General features: G+C 46.1%; 10 non-coding genes across 10 annotated transcripts; all 10 read right to left on the bottom strand.

Annotated features, from left to right (window-relative positions):
• Window positions 1-1,354: 1,354 nt before the first annotated feature.
• On the bottom strand, window positions 1,355-1,545 carry LOC130343667 (U2 spliceosomal RNA). Its single transcript, XR_008882945.1, has one exon. It is a non-coding gene; the product is annotated as a U2 spliceosomal RNA (small nuclear RNA).
• A 2,089-nt stretch (window positions 1,546-3,634) lies between these two features.
• On the bottom strand, window positions 3,635-3,825 carry LOC130343662 (U2 spliceosomal RNA). Its single transcript, XR_008882943.1, has one exon. It is a non-coding gene; the product is annotated as a U2 spliceosomal RNA (small nuclear RNA).
• Window positions 3,826-5,910: 2,085 nt separating this feature from the next.
• LOC130343649 (U2 spliceosomal RNA) lies at window positions 5,911-6,101 on the bottom strand. The gene has a single exon (XR_008882932.1). It is a non-coding gene; the product is annotated as a U2 spliceosomal RNA (small nuclear RNA).
• A 2,087-nt stretch (window positions 6,102-8,188) lies between these two features.
• LOC130343637 (U2 spliceosomal RNA) lies at window positions 8,189-8,379 on the bottom strand. Its single transcript, XR_008882921.1, has one exon. It is a non-coding gene; the product is annotated as a U2 spliceosomal RNA (small nuclear RNA).
• Window positions 8,380-10,471: 2,092 nt separating this feature from the next.
• LOC130343658 (U2 spliceosomal RNA) lies at window positions 10,472-10,662 on the bottom strand. The gene has a single exon (XR_008882939.1). It is a non-coding gene; the product is annotated as a U2 spliceosomal RNA (small nuclear RNA).
• A 2,080-nt stretch (window positions 10,663-12,742) lies between these two features.
• LOC130343711 (U2 spliceosomal RNA) lies at window positions 12,743-12,933 on the bottom strand. The gene has a single exon (XR_008882986.1). It is a non-coding gene; the product is annotated as a U2 spliceosomal RNA (small nuclear RNA).
• A 2,102-nt stretch (window positions 12,934-15,035) lies between these two features.
• Window positions 15,036-15,226, bottom strand: LOC130343699 (U2 spliceosomal RNA). The gene has a single exon (XR_008882975.1). It is a non-coding gene; the product is annotated as a U2 spliceosomal RNA (small nuclear RNA).
• A 2,091-nt stretch (window positions 15,227-17,317) lies between these two features.
• LOC130343687 (U2 spliceosomal RNA) lies at window positions 17,318-17,508 on the bottom strand. The gene has a single exon (XR_008882964.1). It is a non-coding gene; the product is annotated as a U2 spliceosomal RNA (small nuclear RNA).
• A 2,096-nt stretch (window positions 17,509-19,604) lies between these two features.
• On the bottom strand, window positions 19,605-19,795 carry LOC130343675 (U2 spliceosomal RNA). Its single transcript, XR_008882953.1, has one exon. It is a non-coding gene; the product is annotated as a U2 spliceosomal RNA (small nuclear RNA).
• Window positions 19,796-21,891: 2,096 nt separating this feature from the next.
• On the bottom strand, window positions 21,892-22,082 carry LOC130343631 (U2 spliceosomal RNA). The gene has a single exon (XR_008882915.1). It is a non-coding gene; the product is annotated as a U2 spliceosomal RNA (small nuclear RNA).
• Window positions 22,083-22,484: the final 402 nt, after the last annotated feature.

Raw genomic sequence — 22,484 nt, 5'->3', positions numbered from 1 at the left:
TGTTGTTTACACCTAGTGATGTCAGTGGTATTGAGTGACATCACAGCACAGTGCTAAGGCTCCTGGGCCTGGACACAGCAGCGGCTGCAATATCTCAACGGAGAATACGTTTATATATATGTGTGTGTGTGCGCGTATATATATATATATATATATATATATATATATATATATATATATATATCTCCGCCGAAATCACTTTTAAACCCATTTCCACCTTTTTTTCCCTTCTCTTCCTCTTACTTTTTTTTCACGTTTTTTTACGTTTTTCTCCTTTTCGCCTCTTTTCTGGGCGTATTATTCTTCTTTTTCTTCTTTTTTTTCGTCTAATGCATACCCCATCAGTGCAGCAATGCTTATTCAATACCGCCAGCAGATGGAGACACTGGGGGATAATTTTCTAAGGATTTATACTGATTTTTCCTGTCTGAATTTGTCGCACAGAAAGTTGCAGGCCAAATATGTGTGACATTTCTGCGACTTTAGCTTCTAGAGCATTTTTACAACATTATACATAGGTGCTGAATACATAAAAAGCGACTGTTCAGCGACAGACAAGTCGCATCGGCTGAAAGTAGGCCAGAATGTCAGTCCATGTTGGAGCAGGTTTAGATACAGTCTAAAGTATAGATCTCAAAGTCTGTGCACAGAATTTAGCAAGGGCCTCGCACCTTCTGATGCATCAGGTAGGTGCACAATAGCATAGCCTAACCCTCTGTACTTTGGTCTATATTGATGCGGGACATAGACAGCCAGCTGATGACCAATCCATTAGTGCAATGGATGGCTGGAAGCATTTGTCTTTGCCTTTGCAATACCACAGAAGCAATGCATGGTCAATGTACAGCAATGACACACCTGTGTGAACAGCCAGGAGACCCCCCCCCCCCCCCCCCCATGTTATGTTACATAGTTACATAGTTAGTACGGTCGAAAAAAGACATATGTCCATCAAGTTCAACCAGGGAATTAAGGGGTAGGGGTGTGGCGCGATATTGGGGAAGGGATGAGATTTTATATTTCTTCATAAGCATTAATCTTATTTTGTCAATTAGGAACATTCAGCACCCACCCGCTATCAAGGCAGCTGCCTATCATGTCATGCCCTACCTGCACAGGTGTGCTGGCTACTCAAATGATCCAATTAAGGAGGCCATTTAGTCAGCAGCAGCAGAAGTCCTGTGCCTGGACGCTCCAACAGCGGCCAGACACAAGCAGAAGCAGCAGAAGCAGCAGCAGCAGCACCACCTTTTGTTTTTTGGCTGCAGCAGCAAGGCCCACAGGGCTGGCTAGCTGGCTAGCCAGCAAGCAGGTAGCAATGAAAGTAGGAATCTTTCTTTTTAACCCTGTAAGGGGGTGGTGCACTGTACCCGAAGATACTGCCATATCGGGTCAATGCATAGGGCGACGGAAGCAAGCTTCGAAATCGGCCCCCGTTCTCAAAAATCCATTTAATATATGGTCCCCAGATAGGGGACGTATCAGATATTAAACTGATAAGAACAGATACTACACTTGATCTTAGCCAAAAGGCCGAGAAGCGATAACCGTGAAAGGGGCGGGCCCAACAAGGTCCCCTTCATGGGCACTATCACTGCTTGCTGTCAGGGAGGCTGCCAGACAATTTTCCATGCACACTCTGGGCTGGGGGGCAGTCAACCACCAGTACACACAGCAGAACCTAAACCCATACCATTATTGCTAAGCAGCAAGACAGGGGCCCATTGCACTCCCACGGGGCCTTTTTAAATGCAATCCATAACCCGGATTTGCCAGGAACCCTTCTTACTCCTCCTACTTGCATGTGACACTGGGCTTAGGATCTGCATAGGAAACACACACACAAGCACACACCTACCTTTGTTGCCTGCAGATGCCTCCTTGGCTGTCCCCAAACGGTATCAAACCAACACCCACGGGAAGCTGTAAGCATAGAGGACATGCCTGCACCCCATTGGACTTACCTGTGTGGGTTAAATCCGGGTTATTTGACAACCTATGGCGGTGATGGTTCTGCTCAGGCAGAGCAGCTGATGCTCCTCATAAAGCTGTCGCTGCTGTGAAGGTTCTAGGTGACATCACAAATCCCTATGGTTACATACACAACAAAGCTGGGTTGTTGTTGTTTACACTCTGCAAGGCCTGTGGAAGTGAGTGACATCATAGCACTGTAGTTCTGAGGGTTCTAGATGGATGCAACAATCTCCTGTTGCTTCTATGAAGGCCATAATAGACGACATCACCAAACAGCTCCATAGTCACATACACAGCAAAGGAGAGATGTTGTTTACACCTAGTGATGTCAGTGGTATTGAGTGACATCACAGCACAGTGCTAAGGCTCCTGGGCCTGGACACAGCAGCGGCTGCAATATCTCAACGGAGAATACGTTTATATATATGTGTGTGTGTGCGCGTATATATATATATATATATATATATATATATATCATATATATATATATTTCTCCGCCGAAATCACTTTTAAACCCATTTCCACCTTTTTTTCCCTTCTCTTCCTCTTACTTTTTTTCGTTTTTTTACGTTTTTCTCCTTTTCGCCTCTTTTCTGGGCGTATTATTCTTCTTTTTCTTCTTTTTTTTTCGTCTAATGCATACCCCATCAGTGCAGCAATGCTTATTCAATACCGCCAGCAGATGGAGACACTGGGGGATAATTTTCTAAGGATTTATACTGATTTTTCCTGTCTGAATTTGTCGCACAGAAAGTTGCAGGCCAAATATGTGTGACATTTCTGCGACTTTAGCTTCTAGAGCATTTTTACAACATTATACATAGGTGCTGAATACATAAAAAGCGACTGTTCAGCGACAGACAAGTCGCATCGGCTGAAAGTAGGCCAGAATGTCAGTCCATGTTGGAGCAGGTTTAGATACAGTCTAAAGTATAGATCTCAAAGTCTGTGCACAGAATTTAGCAAGGGCCTCGCACCTTCTGATGCATCAGGTAGGTGCACAATAGCATAGCCTAACCCTCTGTACTTTGGTCTATATTGATGCGGGACATAGACAGCCAGCTGATGACCAATCCATTAGTGCAATGGATGGCTGGAAGCATTTGTCTTTGCCTTTGCAATACCACAGAAGCAATGCATGGTCAATGTACAGCAATGACACACCTGTGTGAACAGCCAGGAGACCCCCCCCCCCCCCCCCCCATGTTATGTTACATAGTTACATAGTTAGTACGGTCGAAAAAAGACATATGTCCATCAAGTTCAACCAGGGAATTAAGGGGTAGGGGTGTGGCGCGATATTGGGGAAGGGATGAGATTTTATATTTCTTCATAAGCATTAATCTTATTTTGTCAATTAGGAACATTCAGCACCCACCCGCTATCAAGGCAGCTGCCTATCATGTCATGCCCTACCTGCACAGGTGTGCTGGCTACTCAAATGATCCAATTAAGGAGGCCATTTAGTCAGCAGCAGCAGAAGTCCTGTGCCTGGACGCTCCAACAGCGGCCAGACACAAGCAGAAGCAGCAGAAGCAGCAGCAGCAGCACCACCTTTTGTTTTTTGGCTGCAGCAGCAAGGCCCACAGGGCTGGCTAGCTGGCTAGCCAGCAAGCAGGTAGCAATGAAAGTAGGAATCTTTCTTTTTAACCCTGTAAGGGGGTGGTGCACTGTACCCGAAGATACTGCCATATCGGGTCAATGCATAGGGCGACGGAAGCAAGCTTCGAAATCGGCCCCCGTTCTCAAAAATCCATTTAATATATGGTCCCCAGATAGGGGACGTATCAGATATTAAACTGATAAGAACAGATACTACACTTGATCTTAGCCAAAAGGCCGAGAAGCGATAACCGTGAAAGGGGCGGGCCCAACAAGGTCCCCTTCATGGGCACTATCACTGCTTGCTGTCAGGGAGGCTGCCAGACAATTTTCCATGCACACTCTGGGCTGGGGGGCAGTCAACCACCAGTACACACAGCAGAACCTAAACCCATACCATTATTGCTAAGCAGCAAGACAGGGGCCCATTGCACTCCCACGGGGCCTTTTTAAATGCAATCCATAACCCGGATTTGCCAGGAACCCTTCTTACTCCTCCTACTTGCATGTGACACTGGGCTTAGGATCTGCATAGGAAACACACACACAAGCACACACCTACCTTTGTTGCCTGCAGATGCCTCCTTGGCTGTCCCCAAACGGTATCAAACCAACACCCACGGGAAGCTGTAAGCATAGAGGACATGCCTGCACCCCATTGGACTTACCTGTGTGGGTTAAATCCGGGTTATTTGACAACCTATGGCGGTGATGGTTCTGCTCAGGCAGAGCAGTGCTGATGCTCCTCATAAAGCTGTCGCTGCTGTGAAGGTTCTAGGTGACATCACAAATCCCTATGGTTACATACACAACAAAGCTGGGTTGTTGTTGTTTACACTCTGCAAGGCCTGTGGAAGTGAGTGACATCATAGCACTGTAGTTCTGAGGGTTCTAGATGGATGCAACAATCTCCTGTTGCTTCTATGAAGGCCATAATAGACGACATCACCAAACAGCTCCATAGTCACATACACAGCAAAGGAGAGATGTTGTTTACACCTAGTGATGTCAGTGGTATTGAGTGACATCACAGCACAGTGCTAAGGCTCCTGGGCCTGGACACAGCAGCGGCTGCAATATCTCAACGGAGAATACGTTTATATATATGTGTGTGTGTGCGCGTATATATATATATATATATATATATATATATATATATATATATATATATTTCTCCGCCGAAATCACTTTTAAACCCATTTCCACCTTTTTTTCCCTTCTCTTCCTCTTACTTTTTTTTCACGTTTTTTTACGTTTTTCTCCTTTTCGCCTCTTTTCTGGGCGTATTATTCTTCTTTTTCTTCTTTTTTTTTCGTCTAATGCATACCCCATCAGTGCAGCAATGCTTATTCAATACCGCCAGCAGATGGAGACACTGGGGGATAATTTTCTAAGGATTTATACTGATTTTTCCTGTCTGAATTTGTCGCACAGAAAGTTGCAGGCCAAATATGTGTGACATTTCTGCGACTTTAGCTTCTAGAGCATTTTTACAACATTATACATAGGTGCTGAATACATAAAAAGCGACTGTTCAGCGACAGACAAGTCGCATCGGCTGAAAGTAGGCCAGAATGTCAGTCCATGTTGGAGCAGGTTTAGATACAGTCTAAAGTATAGATCTCAAAGTCTGTGCACAGAATTTAGCAAGGGCCTCGCACCTTCTGATGCATCAGGTAGGTGCACAATAGCATAGCCTAACCCTCTGTACTTTGGTCTATATTGATGCGGGACATAGACAGCCAGCTGATGACCAATCCATTAGTGCAATGGATGGCTGGAAGCATTTGTCTTTGCCTTTGCAATACCACAGAAGCAATGCATGGTCAATGTACAGCAATGACACACCTGTGTGAACAGCCAGGAGACCCCCCCCCCCCCCCCCATGTTATGTTACATAGTTAGTACGGTCGAAAAAAGACATATGTCCATCAAGTTCAACCAGGGAATTAAGGGGTAGGGGTGTGGCGCGATATTGGGGAAGGGATGAGATTTTATATTTCTTCATAAGCATTAATCTTATTTTGTCAATTAGGAACATTCAGCACCCACCCGCTATCAAGGCAGCTGCCTATCATGTCATGCCCTACCTGCACAGGTGTGCTGGCTACTCAAATGATCCAATTAAGGAGGCCATTTAGTCAGCAGCAGCAGAAGTCCTGTGCCTGGACGCTCCAACAGCGGCCAGACACAAGCAGAAGCAGCAGAAGCAGCAGCAGCAGCACCACCTTTTGTTTTTTGGCTGCAGCAGCAAGGCCCACAGGGCTGGCTAGCTGGCTAGCCAGCAAGCAGGTAGCAATGAAAGTAGGAATCTTTCTTTTTAACCCTGTAAGGGGGTGGTGCACTGTACCCGAAGATACTGCCATATCGGGTCAATGCATAGGGCGACGGAAGCAAGCTTCGAAATCGGCCCCCGTTCTCAAAAATCCATTTAATATATGGTCCCCAGATAGGGGACGTATCAGATATTAAACTGATAAGAACAGATACTACACTTGATCTTAGCCAAAAGGCCGAGAAGCGATAACCGTGAAAGGGGCGGGCCCAACAAGGTCCCCTTCATGGGCACTATCACTGCTTGCTGTCAGGGAGGCTGCCAGACAATTTTCCATGCACACTCTGGGCTGGGGGGCAGTCAACCACCAGTACACACAGCAGAACCTAAACCCATACCATTATTGCTAAGCAGCAAGACAGGGGCCCATTGCACTCCCACGGGGCCTTTTTAAATGCAATCCATAACCCGGATTTGCCAGGAACCCTTCTTACTCCTCCTACTTGCATGTGACACTGGGCTTAGGATCTGCATAGGAAACACACACACAAGCACACACCTACCTTTGTTGCCTGCAGATGCCTCCTTGGCTGTCCCCAAATGGTATCAAACCAACACCCACGGGAAGCTGTAAGCATAGAGGACATGCCTGCACCCCATTGGACTTACCTGTGTGGGTTAAATCCGGGTTATTTGACAACCTATGGCGGTGATGGTTCTGCTCAGGCAGAGCAGTGCTGATGCTCCTCATAAAGCTGTCGCTGCTGTGAAGGTTCTAGGTGACATCACAAATCCCTATGGTTACATACACAACAAAGCTGGGTTGTTGTTGTTTACACTCTGCAAGGCCTGTGGAAGTGAGTGACATCATAGCACTGTAGTTCTGAGGGTTCTAGATGGATGCAACAATCTCCTGTTGCTTCTATGAAGGCCATAATAGACGACATCACCAAACAGCTCCATAGTCACATACACAGCAAAGGAGAGATGTTGTTTACACCTAGTGATGTCAGTGGTATTGAGTGACATCACAGCACAGTGCTAAGGCTCCTGGGCCTGGACACAGCAGCGGCTGCAATATCTCAACGGAGAATACGTTTATATATATGTGTGTGTGTGCGCGTATATATATATATATATATATATATATATATATATATATATATATTTCTCCGCCGAAATCACTTTTAAACCCATTTCCACCTTTTTTTCCCTTCTCTTCCTCTTACTTTTTTTTCACGTTTTTTTACGTTTTTCTCCTTTTCGCCTCTTTTCTGGGCGTATTATTCTTCTTTTTCTTCTTTTTTTTCGTCTAATGCATACCCCATCAGTGCAGCAATGCTTATTCAATACCGCCAGCAGATGGAGACACTGGGGGATAATTTTCTAAGGATTTATACTGATTTTTCCTGTCTGAATTTGTCGCACAGAAAGTTGCAGGCCAAATATGTGTGACATTTCTGCGACTTTAGCTTCTAGAGCATTTTTACAACATTATACATAGGTGCTGAATACATAAAAAGCGACTGTTCAGCGACAGACAAGTCGCATCGGCTGAAAGTAGGCCAGAATGTCAGTCCATGTTGGAGCAGGTTTAGATACAGTCTAAAGTATAGATCTCAAAGTCTGTGCACAGAATTTAGCAAGGGCCTCGCACCTTCTGATGCATCAGGTAGGTGCACAATAGCATAGCCTAACCCTCTGTACTTTGGTCTATATTGATGCGGGACATAGACAGCCAGCTGATGACCAATCCATTAGTGCAATGGATGGCTGGAAGCATTTGTCTTTGCCTTTACAATACCACAGAAGCAATGCATGGTCAATGTACAGCAATGACACACCTGTGTGAACAGCCAGGAGACCCCCCCCCCCCCCCCATGTTATGTTACATAGTTACATAGTTAGTACGGTCGAAAAAAGACATATGTCCATCAAGTTCAACCAGGGAATTAAGGGGTAGGGGTGTGGCGCGATATTGGGGAAGGGATGAGATTTTATATTTCTTCATAAGCATTAATCTTATTTTGTCAATTAGGAACATTCAGCACCCACCCGCTATCAAGGCAGCTGCCTATCATGTCATGCCCTACCTGCACAGGTGTGCTGGCTACTCAAATGATCCAATTAAGGAGGCCATTTAGTCAGCAGCAGCAGAAGTCCTGTGCCTGGACGCTCCAACAGCGGCCAGACACAAGCAGAAGCAGCAGAAGCAGCAGCAGCAGCACCACCTTTTGTTTTTTGGCTGCAGCAGCAAGGCCCACAGGGCTGGCTAGCTGGCTAGCCAGCAAGCAGGTAGCAATGAAAGTAGGAATCTTTCTTTTTAACCCTGTAAGGGGGTGGTGCACTGTACCCGAAGATACTGCCATATCGGGTCAATGCATAGGGCGACGGAAGCAAGCTTCGAAATCGGCCCCCGTTCTCAAAAATCCATTTAATATATGGTCCCCAGATAGGGGACGTATCAGATATTAAACTGATAAGAACAGATACTACACTTGATCTTAGCCAAAAGGCCGAGAAGCGATAACCGTGAAAGGGGCGGGCCCAACAAGGTCCCCTTCATGGGCACTATCACTGCTTGCTGTCAGGGAGGCTGCCAGACAATTTTCCATGCACACTCTGGGCTGGGGGGCAGTCAACCACCAGTACACACAGCAGAACCTAAACCCATACCATTATTGCTAAGCAGCAAGACAGGGGCCCATTGCACTCCCACGGGGCCTTTTTAAATGCAATCCATAACCCGGATTTGCCAGGAACCCTTCTTACTCCTCCTACTTGCATGTGACACTGGGCTTAGGATCTGCATAGGAAACACACACACAAGCACACACCTACCTTTGTTGCCTGCAGATGCCTCCTTGGCTGTCCCCAAACGGTATCAAACCAACACCCACGGGAAGCTGTAAGCATAGAGGACATGCCTGCACCCCATTGGACTTACCTGTGTGGGTTAAATCCGGGTTATTTGACAACCTATGGCGGTGATGGTTCTGCTCAGGCAGAGCAGTGCTGATGCTCCTCATAAAGCTGTCGCTGCTGTGAAGGTTCTAGGTGACATCACAAATCCCTATGGTTACATACACAACAAAGCTGGGTTGTTGTTGTTTACACTCTGCAAGGCCTGTGGAAGTGAGTGACATCATAGCACTGTAGTTCTGAGGGTTCTAGATGGATGCAACAATCTCCTGTTGCTTCTATGAAGGCCATAATAGACGACATCACCAAACAGCTCCATAGTCACATACACAGCAAAGGAGAGATGTTGTTTACACCTAGTGATGTCAGTGGTATTGAGTGACATCACAGCACAGTGCTAAGGCTCCTGGGCCTGGACACAGCAGCGGCTGCAATATCTCAACGGAGAATACGTTTATATATATGTGTGTGTGTGCGCGTATATATATATATATATATATATATATATATATATATATATATATTTCTCCGCCGAAATCACTTTTAAACCCATTTCCACCTTTTTTTCCCTTCTCTTCCTCTTACTTTTTTTTCACGTTTTTTTACGTTTTTCTCCTTTTCGCCTCTTTTCTGGGCGTATTATTCTTCTTTTTCTTCTTTTTTTTCGTCTAATGCATACCCCATCAGTGCAGCAATGCTTATTCAATACCGCCAGCAGATGGAGACACTGGGGGATAATTTTCTAAGGATTTATACTGATTTTTCCTGTCTGAATTTGTCGCACAGAAAGTTGCAGGCCAAATATGTGTGACATTTCTGCGACTTTAGCTTCTAGAGCATTTTTACAACATTATACATAGGTGCTGAATACATAAAAAGCGACTGTTCAGCGACAGACAAGTCGCATCGGCTGAAAGTAGGCCAGAATGTCAGTCCATGTTGGAGCAGGTTTAGATACAGTCTAAAGTATAGATCTCAAAGTCTGTGCACAGAATTTAGCAAGGGCCTCGCACCTTCTGATGCATCAGGTAGGTGCACAATAGCATAGCCTAACCCTCTGTACTTTGGTCTATATTGATGCGGGACATAGACAGCCAGCTGATGACCAATCCATTAGTGCAATGGATGGCTGGAAGCATTTGTCTTTGCCTTTGCAATACCACAGAAGCAATGCATGGTCAATGTACAGCAATGACACACCTGTGTGAACAGCCAGGAGACCCCCCCCCCCCCCCCCCCCCATGTTATGTTACATAGTTACATAGTTAGTACGGTCGAAAAAAGACATATGTCCATCAAGTTCAACCAGGGAATTAAGGGGTAGGGGTGTGGCGCGATATTGGGGAAGGGATGAGATTTTATATTTCTTCATAAGCATTAATCTTATTTTGTCAATTAGGAACATTCAGCACCCACCCGCTATCAAGGCAGCTGCCTATCATGTCATGCCCTACCTGCACAGGTGTGCTGGCTACTCAAATGATCCAATTAAGGAGGCCATTTAGTCAGCAGCAGCAGAAGTCCTGTGCCTGGACGCTCCAACAGCGGCCAGACACAAGCAGAAGCAGCAGAAGCAGCAGCAGCAGCACCACCTTTTGTTTTTTGGCTGCAGCAGCAAGGCCCACAGGGCTGGCTAGCTGGCTAGCCAGCAAGCAGGTAGCAATGAAAGTAGGAATCTTTCTTTTTAACCCTGTAAGGGGGTGGTGCACTGTACCCGAAGATACTGCCATATCGGGTCAATACATAGGGCGACGGAAGCAAGCTTCGAAATCGGCCCCCGTTCTCAAAAATCCATTTAATATATGGTCCCCAGATAGGGGACGTATCAGATATTAAACTGATAAGAACAGATACTACACTTGATCTTAGCCAAAAGGCCGAGAAGCGATAACCGTGAAAGGGGCGGGCCCAACAAGGTCCCCTTCATGGGCACTATCACTGCTTGCTGTCAGGGAGGCTGCCAGACAATTTTCCATGCACACTCTGGGCTGGGGGGCAGTCAACCACCAGTACACACAGCAGAACCTAAACCCATACCATTATTGCTAAGCAGCAAGACAGGGGCCCATTGCACTCCCACGGGGCCTTTTTAAATGCAATCCATAACCCGGATTTGCCAGGAACCCTTCTTACTCCTCCTACTTGCATGTGACACTGGGCTTAGGATCTGCATAGGAAACACACACACAAGCACACACCTACCTTTGTTGCCTGCAGATGCCTCCTTGGCTGTCCCCAAACGGTATCAAACCAACACCCACGGGAAGCTGTAAGCATAGAGGACATGCCTGCACCCCATTGGACTTACCTGTGTGGGTTAAATCCGGGTTATTTGACAACCTATGGCGGTGATGGTTCTGCTCAGGCAGAGCAGTGCTGATGCTCCTCATAAAGCTGTCGCTGCTGTGAAGGTTCTAGGTGACATCACAAATCCCTTTGGTTACATACACAACAAAGCTGGGTTGTTGTTGTTTACACTCTGCAAGGCCTGTGGAAGTGAGTGACATCATAGCACTGTAGTTCTGAGGGTTCAAGATGGATGCAACAATCTCCTGTTGCTTCTATGAAGGCCGTAATAGACGACATCACCAAACAGCTCCATAGTCACATACACAGCAAAGGAGAGATGTTGTTTACACCTAGTGATGTCAGTGGTATTGAGTGACATCACAGCACAGTGCTAAGGCTCCTGGGCCTGGACACAGCAGCGGCTGCAATATCTCAACGGAGAATACGTTTATATCTATGTGTGTGTGTGCGCATATATATATATATATATATATATATATATATATATATATTTCTCCGCCGAAATCACTTTTAAACCCATTTCCACCTTTTTTTCCCTTCTCTTCCTCTTACTTTTTTTTCACGTTTTTTTACGTTTTTCTCCTTTTCGCCTCTTTTCTGGGCGTATTATTCTTCTTTTTCTTCTTTTTTTTCGTCTAATGCATACCCCATCAGTGCAGCAATGCTTATTCAATACCGCCAGCAGATGGAGACACTGGGGGATAATTTTCTAAGGATTTATACTGATTTTTCCTGTCTGAATTTGTCGCACAGAAAGTTGCAGGCCAAATATGTGTGACATTTCTGCGACTTTAGCTTCTAGAGCATTTTTACAACATTATACATAGGTGCTGAATACATAAAAAGCGACTGTTCAGCGACAGACAAGTCGCATCGGCTGAAAGTAGGCCAGAATGTCAGTCCATGTTGGAGCAGGTTTAGATACAGTCTAAAGCATAGATCTCAAAGTCTGTGCACAGAATTTAGCAAGGGCCTCGCACCTTCTGATGCATCAGGTAGGTGCACAATAGCATAGCCTAACCCTCTGTACTTTGGTCTATATTGATGCGGGACATAGACAGCCAGCTGATGACCAATCCATTAGTGCAATGGATGGCTGGAAGCATTTGTCTTTGCCTTTGCAATACCACAGAAGCAATGCATGGTCAATGTACAGCAATGACACACCTGTGTGAACAGCCAGGAGACCCCCCCCCCCCCCCATGTTATGTTACATAGTTACATAGTTAGTACGGTCGAAAAAAGACATATGTCCATCACGTTCAACCAGGGAATTAAGGGGTAGGGGTGTGGCGCGATATTGGGGAAGGGATGAGATTTTATATTTCTTCATAAGCATTAATCTTATTTTGTCAATTAGGAACATTCAGCACCCACCCGCTATCAAGGCAGCTGCCTATCATGTCATGCCCTACCTGCACAGGTGTGCTGGCTACTCAAATGATCCAATTAAGGAGGCCATTTAGTCAGCAGCAGCAGAAGTCCTGTGCCTGGACGCTCCAACAGGGGCCAGACACAAGCAGAAGCAGAAGCAGCAGAAGCAGCACCACCTTTTGTTTTTTGGCTGCAGCAGCAGCAAGGCCCACAGGGCTGGCTAGCTGGCTAGCCAGCAAGCAGGTAGCAATGAAAGTAGGAATCTTTCTTTTTAACCCTGTAAGGGGGTGGTGCACTGTACCCGAAGATACTGCCATATCGGGTCAATGCATAGGGCGACGGAAGCAAGCTTCGAAATCGGCCCCCGTTCTCAAAAATCCATTTAATATATGGTCCCCAGATAGGGGACGTATCAGATATTAAACTGATAAGAACAGATACTACACTTGATCTTAGCCAAAAGGCCGAGAAGCGATAACCGTGAAAGGGGCGGGCCCAACAAGGTCCCCTTCATGGGCACTATCACTGCTTGCTGTCAGGGAGGCTGCCAGACAATTTTCCATGCACACTCTGGGCTGGGGGGCAGTCAACCACCAGTACACACAGCAGAACCTAAACCCATACCATTATTGCTAAGCAGCAAGACAGGGGCCCATTGCACTCCCACGGGGCCTTTTTAAATGCAATCCATAACCCGGATTTGCCAGGAACCCTTCTTACTCCTCCTACTTGCATGTGACACTGGGCTTAGGATCTGCATAGGAAACACACACACAAGCACACACCTACCTTTGTTGCCTGCAGATGCCTCCTTGGCTGTCCCCAAACGGTATCAAACCAACACCCACGGGAAGCTGTAAGCATAGAGGACATGCCTGCACCCCATTGGACTTACCTGTGTGGGTTAAATCCGGGTTATTTGACAACCTATGGCGGTGATGGTTCTGCTCAGGCAGAGCAGTGCTGATGCTCCTCATAAAGCTGTCGCTGCTGTGAAGGTTCTAGGTGACATCACAAATCCCTTTGGTTACATACACAACAAAGCTGGGTTGTTGTTGTTTACACTCTGCAAGGCCTGTGGAAGTGAGTGACATCATAGCACTGTAGTTCTGAGGGTTCAAGATGGATGCAACAATCTCCTGTTGCTTCTATGAAGGCCGTAATAGACGACATCACCAAACAGCTCCATAGTCACATACACAGCAAAGGAGAGATGTTGTTTACACCTAGTGATGTCAGTGGTATTGAGTGACATCACAGCACAGTGCTAAGGCTCCTGGGCCTGGACACAGCAGCGGCTGCAATATCTCAACGGAGAATACGTTTATATCTATGTGTGTGTGTGCGCATATATATATATATATATATATATATATATATATATATATATATATATATATATTTCTCCGCCGAAATCACTTTTAAACCCATTTCCACCTTTTTTTCCCTTCTCTTCCTCTTACTTTTTTTTCACGTTTTTTTACGTTTTTCTCCTTTTCGCCTCTTTTCTGGGCGTATTATTCTTCTTTTTCTTCTTTTTTTTCGTCTAATGCATACCCCATCAGTGCAGCAATGCTTATTCAATACCGCCAGCAGATGGAGACACTGGGGGATAATTTTCTAAGGATTTATACTGATTTTTCCTGTCTGAATTTGTCGCACAGAAAGTTGCAGGCCAAATATGTGTGACATTTCTGCGACTTTAGCTTCTAGAGCATTTTTACAACATTATACATAGGTGCTGAATACATAAAAAGCGACTGTTCAGCGACAGACAAGTCGCATCGGCTGAAAGTAGGCCAGAATGTCAGTCCATGTTGGAGCAGGTTTAGATACAGTCTAAAGCATAGATCTCAAAGTCTGTGCACAGAATTTAGCAAGGGCCTCGCACCTTCTGATGCATCAGGTAGGTGCACAATAGCATAGCCTAACCCTCTGTACTTTGGTCTATATTGATGCGGGACATAGACAGCCAGCTGATGACCAATCCATTAGTGCAATGGATGGCTGGAAGCATTTGTCTTTGCCTTTGCAATACCACAGAAGCAATGCATGGTCAATGTACAGCAATGACACACCTGTGTGAACAGCCAGGAGACCCCCCCCCCCCCCCCCATGTTATGTTACATAGTTACATAGTTAGTACGGTCGAAAAAAGACATATGTCCATCACGTTCAACCAGGGAATTAAGGGGTAGGGGTGTGGCGCGATATTGGGGAAGGGATGATATTTTATATTTCTTCATAAGCATTAATCTTATTTTGTCAATTAGGAACATTCAGCACCCACCCGCTATCAAGGCAGCTGCCTATCATGTCATGCCCTACCTGCACAGGTGTGCTGGCTACTCAAATGATCCAATTAAGGAGGCCATTTAGTCAGCAGCAGCAGAAGTCCTGTGCCTGGACGCTCCAACAGGGGCCAGACACAAGCAGAAGCAGAAGCAGCAGAAGCAGCAGCAGCACCACCTTTTGTTTTTTGGCTGCAGCAGCAGCAAGGCCCACAGGGCTGGCTAGCTGGCTAGCCAGCAAGCAGGTAGCAATGAAAGTAGGAATCTTTCTTTTTAACCCTGTAAGGGGGTGGTGCACTGTACCCGAAGATACTGCCATATCGGGTCAATGCATAGGGCGACGGAAGCAAGCTTCGAAATCGGCCCCCGTTCTCAAAAATCCATTTAATATATGGTCCCCAGATAGGGGACGTATCAGATATTAAACTGATAAGAACAGATACTACACTTGATCTTAGCCAAAAGGCCGAGAAGCGATAACCGTGAAAGGGGCGGGCCCAACAAGGTCCCCTTCATGGGCACTATCACTGCTTGCTGTCAGGGAGGCTGCCAGACAATTTTCCATGCACACTCTGGGCTGGGGGGCAGTCAACCACCAGTACACACAGCAGAACCTAAACCCATACCATTATTGCTAAGCAGCAAGACAGGGGCCCATTGCACTCCCACGGGGCCTTTTTAAATGCAATCCATAACCCGGATTTGCCAGGAACCCTTCTTACTCCTCCTACTTGCATGTGACACTGGGCTTAGGATCTGCATAGGAAACACACACACAAGCACACACCTACCTTTGTTGCCTGCAGATGCCTCCTTGGCTGTCCCCAAACGGTATCAAACCAACACCCACGGGAAGCTGTAAGCATAGAGGACATGCCTGCACCCCATTGGACTTACCTGTGTGGGTTAAATCCGGGTTATTTGACAACCTATGGCGGTGATGGTTCTGCTCAGGCAGAGCAGTGCTGATGCTCCTCATAAAGCTGTCGCTGCTGTGAAGGTTCTAGGTGACATCACAAATCCCTTTGGTTACATACACAACAAAGCTGGGTTGTTGTTGTTTACACTCTGCAAGGCCTGTGGAAGTGAGTGACATCATAGCACTGTAGTTCTGAGGGTTCAAGATGGATGCAACAATCTCCTGTTGCTTCTATGAAGGCCGTAATAGACGACATCACCAAACAGCTCCATAGTCACATACACAGCAAAGGAGAGATGTTGTTTACACCTAGTGATGTCAGTGGTATTGAGTGACATCACAGCACAGTGCTAAGGCTCCTGGGCCTGGACACAGCAGCGGCTGCAATATCTCAACGGAGAATACGTTTATATCTATGTGTGTGTGTGCGCATATATATATATATATATATATATATATATATATATATATATATATTTCTCCGCCGAAATCACTTTTAAACCCATTTCCACCTTTTTTTCCCTTCTCTTCCTCTTACTTTTTTTTCACGTTTTTTTACGTTTTTCTCCTTTTCGCCTCTTTTCTGGGCGTATTATTCTTCTTTTTCTTCTTTTTTTTCGTCTAATGCATACCCCATCAGTGCAGCAATGCTTATTCAATACCGCCAGCAGATGGAGACACTGGGGGATAATTTTCTAAGGATTTATACTGATTTTTCCTGTCTGAATTTGTCGCACAGAAAGTTGCAGGCCAAATATGTGTGACATTTCTGCGACTTTAGCTTCTAGAGCATTTTTACAACATTATACATAGGTGCTGAATACATAAAAAGCGACTGTTCAGCGACAGACAAGTTGCATCGGCTGAAAGTAGGCCAGAATGTCAGTCCATGTTGGAGCAGGTTTAGATACAGTCTAAAGCATAGATCTCAAAGTCTGTGCACAGAATTTAGCAAGGGCCTCGCACCTTCTGATGCATCAGGTAGGTGCACAATAGCATAGCCTAACCCTCTGTACTTTGGTCTATATTGATGCGGGACATAGACAGCCAGCTGATGACCAATCCATTAGTGCAATGGATGGCTGGAAGCATTTGTCTTTGCCTTTGCAATACCACAGAAGCAATGCATGGTCAATGTACAGCAATGACACACCTGTGTGAACAGCCAGGAGACCCCCCCCCCCCCCATGTTATGTTACATAGTTACATAGTTAGTACGGTCGAAAAAAGACATATGTCCATCACGTTCAACCAGGGAATTAAGGGGTAGGGGTGTGGCGCGATATTGGGGAAGGGATGAGATTTTATATTTCTTCATAAGCATTAATCTTATTTTGTCAATTAGGAACATTCAGCACCCACCCGCTATCAAGGCAGCTGCCTATCATGTCATGCCCTACCTGCACAGGTGTGCTGGCTACTCAAATGATCCAATTAAGGAGGCCATTTAGTCAGCAGCAGCAGAAGTCCTGTGCCTGGACGCTCCAACAGGGGCCAGACACAAGCAGAAGCAGAAGCAGCAGAAGCAGCAGCAGCACCACCTTTTGTTTTTTGGCTGCAGCAGCAGCAAGGCCCACAGGGCTGGCTAGCTGGCTAGCCAGCAAGCAGGTAGCAATGAAAGTAGGAATCTTTCTTTTTAACCCTGTAAGGGGGTGGTGCACTGTACCCGAAGATACTGCCATATCGGGTCAATGCATAGGGCGACGGAAGCAAGCTTCGAAATCGGCCCCCGTTCTCAAAAATCCATTTAATATATGGTCCCCAGATAGGGGACGTATCAGATATTAAACTGATAAGAACAGATACTACACTTGATCTTAGCCAAAAGGCCGAGAAGCGATAACCGTGAAAGGGGCGGGCCCAACAAGGTCCCCTTCATGGGCACTATCACTGCTTGCTGTCAGGGAGGCTGCCAGACAATTTTCCATGCACACTCTGGGCTGGGGGGCAGTCAACCACCAGTACACACAGCAGAACCTAAACCCATACCATTATTGCTAAGCAGCAAGACAGGGGCCCATTGCACTCCCACGGGGCCTTTTTAAATGCAATCCATAACCCGGATTTGCCAGGAACCCTTCTTACTCCTCCTACTTGCATGTGACACTGGGCTTAGGATCTGCATAGGAAACACACACACAAGCACACACCTACCTTTGTTGCCTGCAGATGCCTCCTTGGCTGTCCCCAAACGGTATCAAACCAACACCCACGGGAAGCTGTAAGCATAGAGGACATGCCTGCACCCCATTGGACTTACCTGTGTGGGTTAAATCCGGGTTATTTGACAACCTATGGCGGTGATGGTTCTGCTCAGAGCAGAGCAGTGCTGATGCTCCTCATAAAGCTGTCGCTGCTGTGAAGGTTCTAGGTGACATCACAAATCCCTTTGGTTACATACACAACAAAGCTGGGTTGTTGTTGTTTACACTCTGCAAGGCCTGTGGAAGTGAGTGACATCATAGCACTGTAGTTCTGAGGGTTCAAGATGGATGCAACAATCTCCTGTTGCTTCTATGAAGGCCGTAATAGACGACATCACCAAACAGCTCCATAGTCACATACACAGCAAAGGAGAGATGTTGTTTACACCTAGTGATGTCAGTGGTATTGAGTGACATCACAGCACAGTGCTAAGGCTCCTGGGCCTGGACACAGCAGCGGCTGCAATATCTCAACGGAGAATACGTTTATATCTATGTGTGTGTGTGCGCATATATATATATATATATATATATATATATATATATATATATATATTTCTCCGCCGAAATCACTTTTAAACCCATTTCCACCTTTTTTTCCCTTCTCTTCCTCTTACTTTTTTTTCACGTTTTTTTACGTTTTTCTCCTTTTCGCCTCTTTTCTGGGCGTATTATTCTTCTTTTTCTTCTTTTTTTTCGTCTAATGCATACCCCATCAGTGCAGCAATGCTTATTCAATACCGCCAGCAGATGGAGACACTGGGGGATAATTTTCTAAGGATTTATACTGATTTTTCCTGTCTGAATTTGTCGCACAGAAAGTTGCAGGCCAAATATGTGTGACATTTCTGCGACTTTAGCTTCTAGAGCATTTTTACAACATTATACATAGGTGCTGAATACATAAAAAGCGACTGTTCAGCGACAGACAAGTCGCATCGGCTGAAAGTAGGCCAGAATGTCAGTCCATGTTGGAGCAGGTTTAGATACAGTCTAAAGCATAGATCTCAAAGTCTGTGCACAGAATTTAGCAAGGGCCTCGCACCTTCTGATGCATCAGGTAGGTGCACAATAGCATAGCCTAACCCTCTGTACTTTGGTCTATATTGATGCGGGACATAGACAGCCAGCTGATGACCAATCCATTAGTGCAATGGATGGCTGGAAGCATTTGTCTTTGCCTTTGCAATACCACAGAAGCAATGCATGGTCAATGTACAGCAATGACACACCTGTGTGAACAGCCAGGAGACCCCCCCCCCCCCCCCCCATGTTATGTTACATAGTTACATAGTTAGTACGGTCGAAAAAAGACATATGTCCATCACGTTCAACCAGGGAATTAAGGGGTAGGGGTGTGGCGCGATATTGGGGAAGGGATGAGATTTTATATTTCTTCATAAGCATTAATCTTATTTTGTCAATTAGGAACATTCAGCACCCACCCGCTATCAAGGCAGCTGCCTATCATGTCATGCCCTACCTGCACAGGTGTGCTGGCTACTCAAATGATCCAATTAAGGAGGCCATTTAGTCAGCAGCAGCAGAAGTCCTGTGCCTGGACGCTCCAACAGGGGCCAGACACAAGCAGAAGCAGAAGCAGCAGAAGCAGCAGCAGCACCACCTTTTGTTTTTTGGCTGCAGCAGCAGCAAGGCCCACAGGGCTGGCTAGCTGGCTAGCCAGCAAGCAGGTAGCAATGAAAGTAGGAATCTTTCTTTTTAACCCTGTAAGGGGGTGGTGCACTGTACCCGAAGATACTGCCATATCGGGTCAATGCATAGGGCGACGGAAGCAAGCTTCGAAATCGGCCCCCGTTCTCAAAAATCCATTTAATATATGGTCCCCAGATAGGGGACGTATCAGATATTAAACTGATAAGAACAGATACTACACTTGATCTTAGCCAAAAGGCCGAGAAGCGATAACCGTGAAAGGGGCGGGCCCAACAAGGTCCCCTTCATGGGCACTATCACTGCTTGCTGTCAGGGAGGCTGCCAGACAATTTTCCATGCACACTCTGGGCTGGGGGGCAGTCAACCACCAGTACACACAGCAGAACCTAAACCCATACCATTATTGCTAAGCAGCAAGACAGGGGCCCATTGCACTCCCACGGGGCCTTTTTAAATGCAATCCATAACCCGGATTTGCCAGGAACCCTTCTTACTCCTCCTACTTGCATGTGACACTGGGCTTAGGATCTGCATAGGAAACACACACACAAGCACACACCTACCTTTGTTGCCTGCAGATGCCTCCTTGGCTGTCCCCAAACGGTATCAAACCAACACCCACGGGAAGCTGTAAGCATAGAGGACATGCCTGCACCCCATTGGACTTACCTGTGTGGGTTAAATCCGGGTTATTTGACAACCTATGGCGGTGATGGTTCTGCTCAGGCAGAGCAGTGCTGATGCTCCTCATAAAGCTGTCGCTGCTGTGAAGGTTCTAGGTGACATCACAAATCCCTTTGGTTACATACACAACAAAGCTGGGTTGTTGTTGTTTACACTCTGCAAGGCCTGTGGAAGTGAGTGACATCATAGCACTGTAGTTCTGAGGGTTCAAGATGGATGCAACAATCTCCTGTTGCTTCTATGAAGGCCGTAATAGACGACATCACCAAACAGCTCCATAGTCACATACACAGCAAAGGAGAGATGTTGTTTACACCTAGTGATGTCAGTGGTATTGAGTGACATCACAGCACAGTGCTAAGGCTCCTGGGCCTGGACACAGCAGCGGCTGCACATATCTCAACGGAGAATACGTTTATATCTATGTGTGTGTGTGCGCGTATATATATATATATATATATATATATATATATATATATATATATATTTCTCCGCCGAAATCACTTTTAAACCCATTTCCACCTTTTTTTCCCTTCTCTTCCTCTTACTTTTTTTTCACGTTTTTTTACGTTTTTCTCCTTTTCGCCTCTTTTCTGGGCGTATTATTCTTCTTTTTCTTCTTTTTTTTCGTCTAATGCATACCCCATCAGTGCAGCAATGCTTATTCAATACCGCCAGCAGATGGAGACACTGGGGGATAATTTTCTAAGGATTTATACTGATTTTTCCTGTCTGAATTTGTCGCACAGAAAGTTGCAGGCCAAATATGTGTGACATTTCTGCGACTTTAGCTTCTAGAGCATTTTTACAACATTATACATAGGTGCTGAATACATAAAAAGCGACTGTTCAGCGACAGACAAGTCGCATCGGCTGAAAGTAGGCCAGAATGTCAGTCCATGTTGGAGCAGGTTTAGATACAGTCTAAAGCATAGATCTCAAAGTCTGTGCACAGAATTTAGCAAGGGCCTCGCACCTTCTGATGCATCAGGTAGGTGCACAATAGCATAGCCTAACCCTCTGTACTTTGGTCTATATTGATGCGGGACATAGACAGCCAGCTGATGACCAATCCATTAGTGCAATGGATGGCTGGAAGCATTTGTCTTTGCCTTTGCAATACCACAGAAGCAATGCATGGTCAATGTACAGCAATGACACACCTGTGTGAACAGCCAGGAGACCCCCCCCCCCCCCCCATGTTATGTTACATAGTTACATAGTTAGTACGGTCGAAAAAAGACATATGTCCATCACGTTCAACCAGGGAATTAAGGGGTAGGGGTGTGGCGCGATATTGGGGAAGGGATGAGATTTTATATTTCTTCATAAGCATTAATCTTATTTTGTCAATTAGGAACATTCAGCACCCACCCGCTATCAAGGCAGCTGCCTATCATGTCATGCCCTACCTGCACAGGTGTGCTGGCTACTCAAATGATCCAATTAAGGAGGCCATTTAGTCAGCAGCAGCAGAAGTCCTGTGCCTGGACGCTCCAACAGGGGCCAGACACAAGCAGAAGCAGAAGCAGCAGAAGCAGCAGCAGCACCACCTTTTGTTTTTTGGCTGCAGCAGCAGCAAGGCCCACAGGGCTGGCTAGCTGGCTAGCCAGCAAGCAGGTAGCAATGAAAGTAGGAATCTTTCTTTTTAACCCTGTAAGGGGGTGGTGCACTGTACCCGAAGATACTGCCATATCGGGTCAATGCATAGGGCGACGGAAGCAAGCTTCGAAATCGGCCCCCGTTCTCAAAAATCCATTTAATATATGGTCCCCAGATAGGGGACGTATCAGATATTAAACTGATAAGAACAGATACTACACTTGATCTTAGCCAAAAGGCCGAGAAGCGATAACCGTGAAAGGGGCGGGCCCAACAAGGTCCCCTTCATGGGCACTATCACTGCTTGCTGTCAGGGAGGCTGCCAGACAATTTTCCATGCACACTCTGGGCTGGGGGGCAGTCAACCACCAGTACACACAGCAGAACCTAAACCCATACCATTATTGCTAAGCAGCAAGACAGGGGCCCATTGCACTCCCACGGGGCCTTTTTAAATGCAATCCATAACCCGGATTTGCCAGGAACCCTTCTTACTCCTCCTACTTGCATGTGACACTGGGCTTAGGATCTGCATAGGAAACACACACACAAGCACACACCTACCTTTGTTGCCTGCAGATGCCTCCTTGGCTGTCCCCAAACGGTATCAAACCAACACCCACGGGAAGCTGTAAGCATAGAGGACATGCCTG

This window comes from Hyla sarda, unplaced genomic scaffold, assembly GCF_029499605.1.
Source record: "Hyla sarda isolate aHylSar1 unplaced genomic scaffold, aHylSar1.hap1 scaffold_688, whole genome shotgun sequence".
Taxonomy (NCBI): domain Eukaryota; kingdom Metazoa; phylum Chordata; class Amphibia; order Anura; family Hylidae; genus Hyla; species Hyla sarda.
Note: the sequence above shows the minus strand (reverse complement) of the source record. Positions and strands in the feature narration are given on the sequence as shown.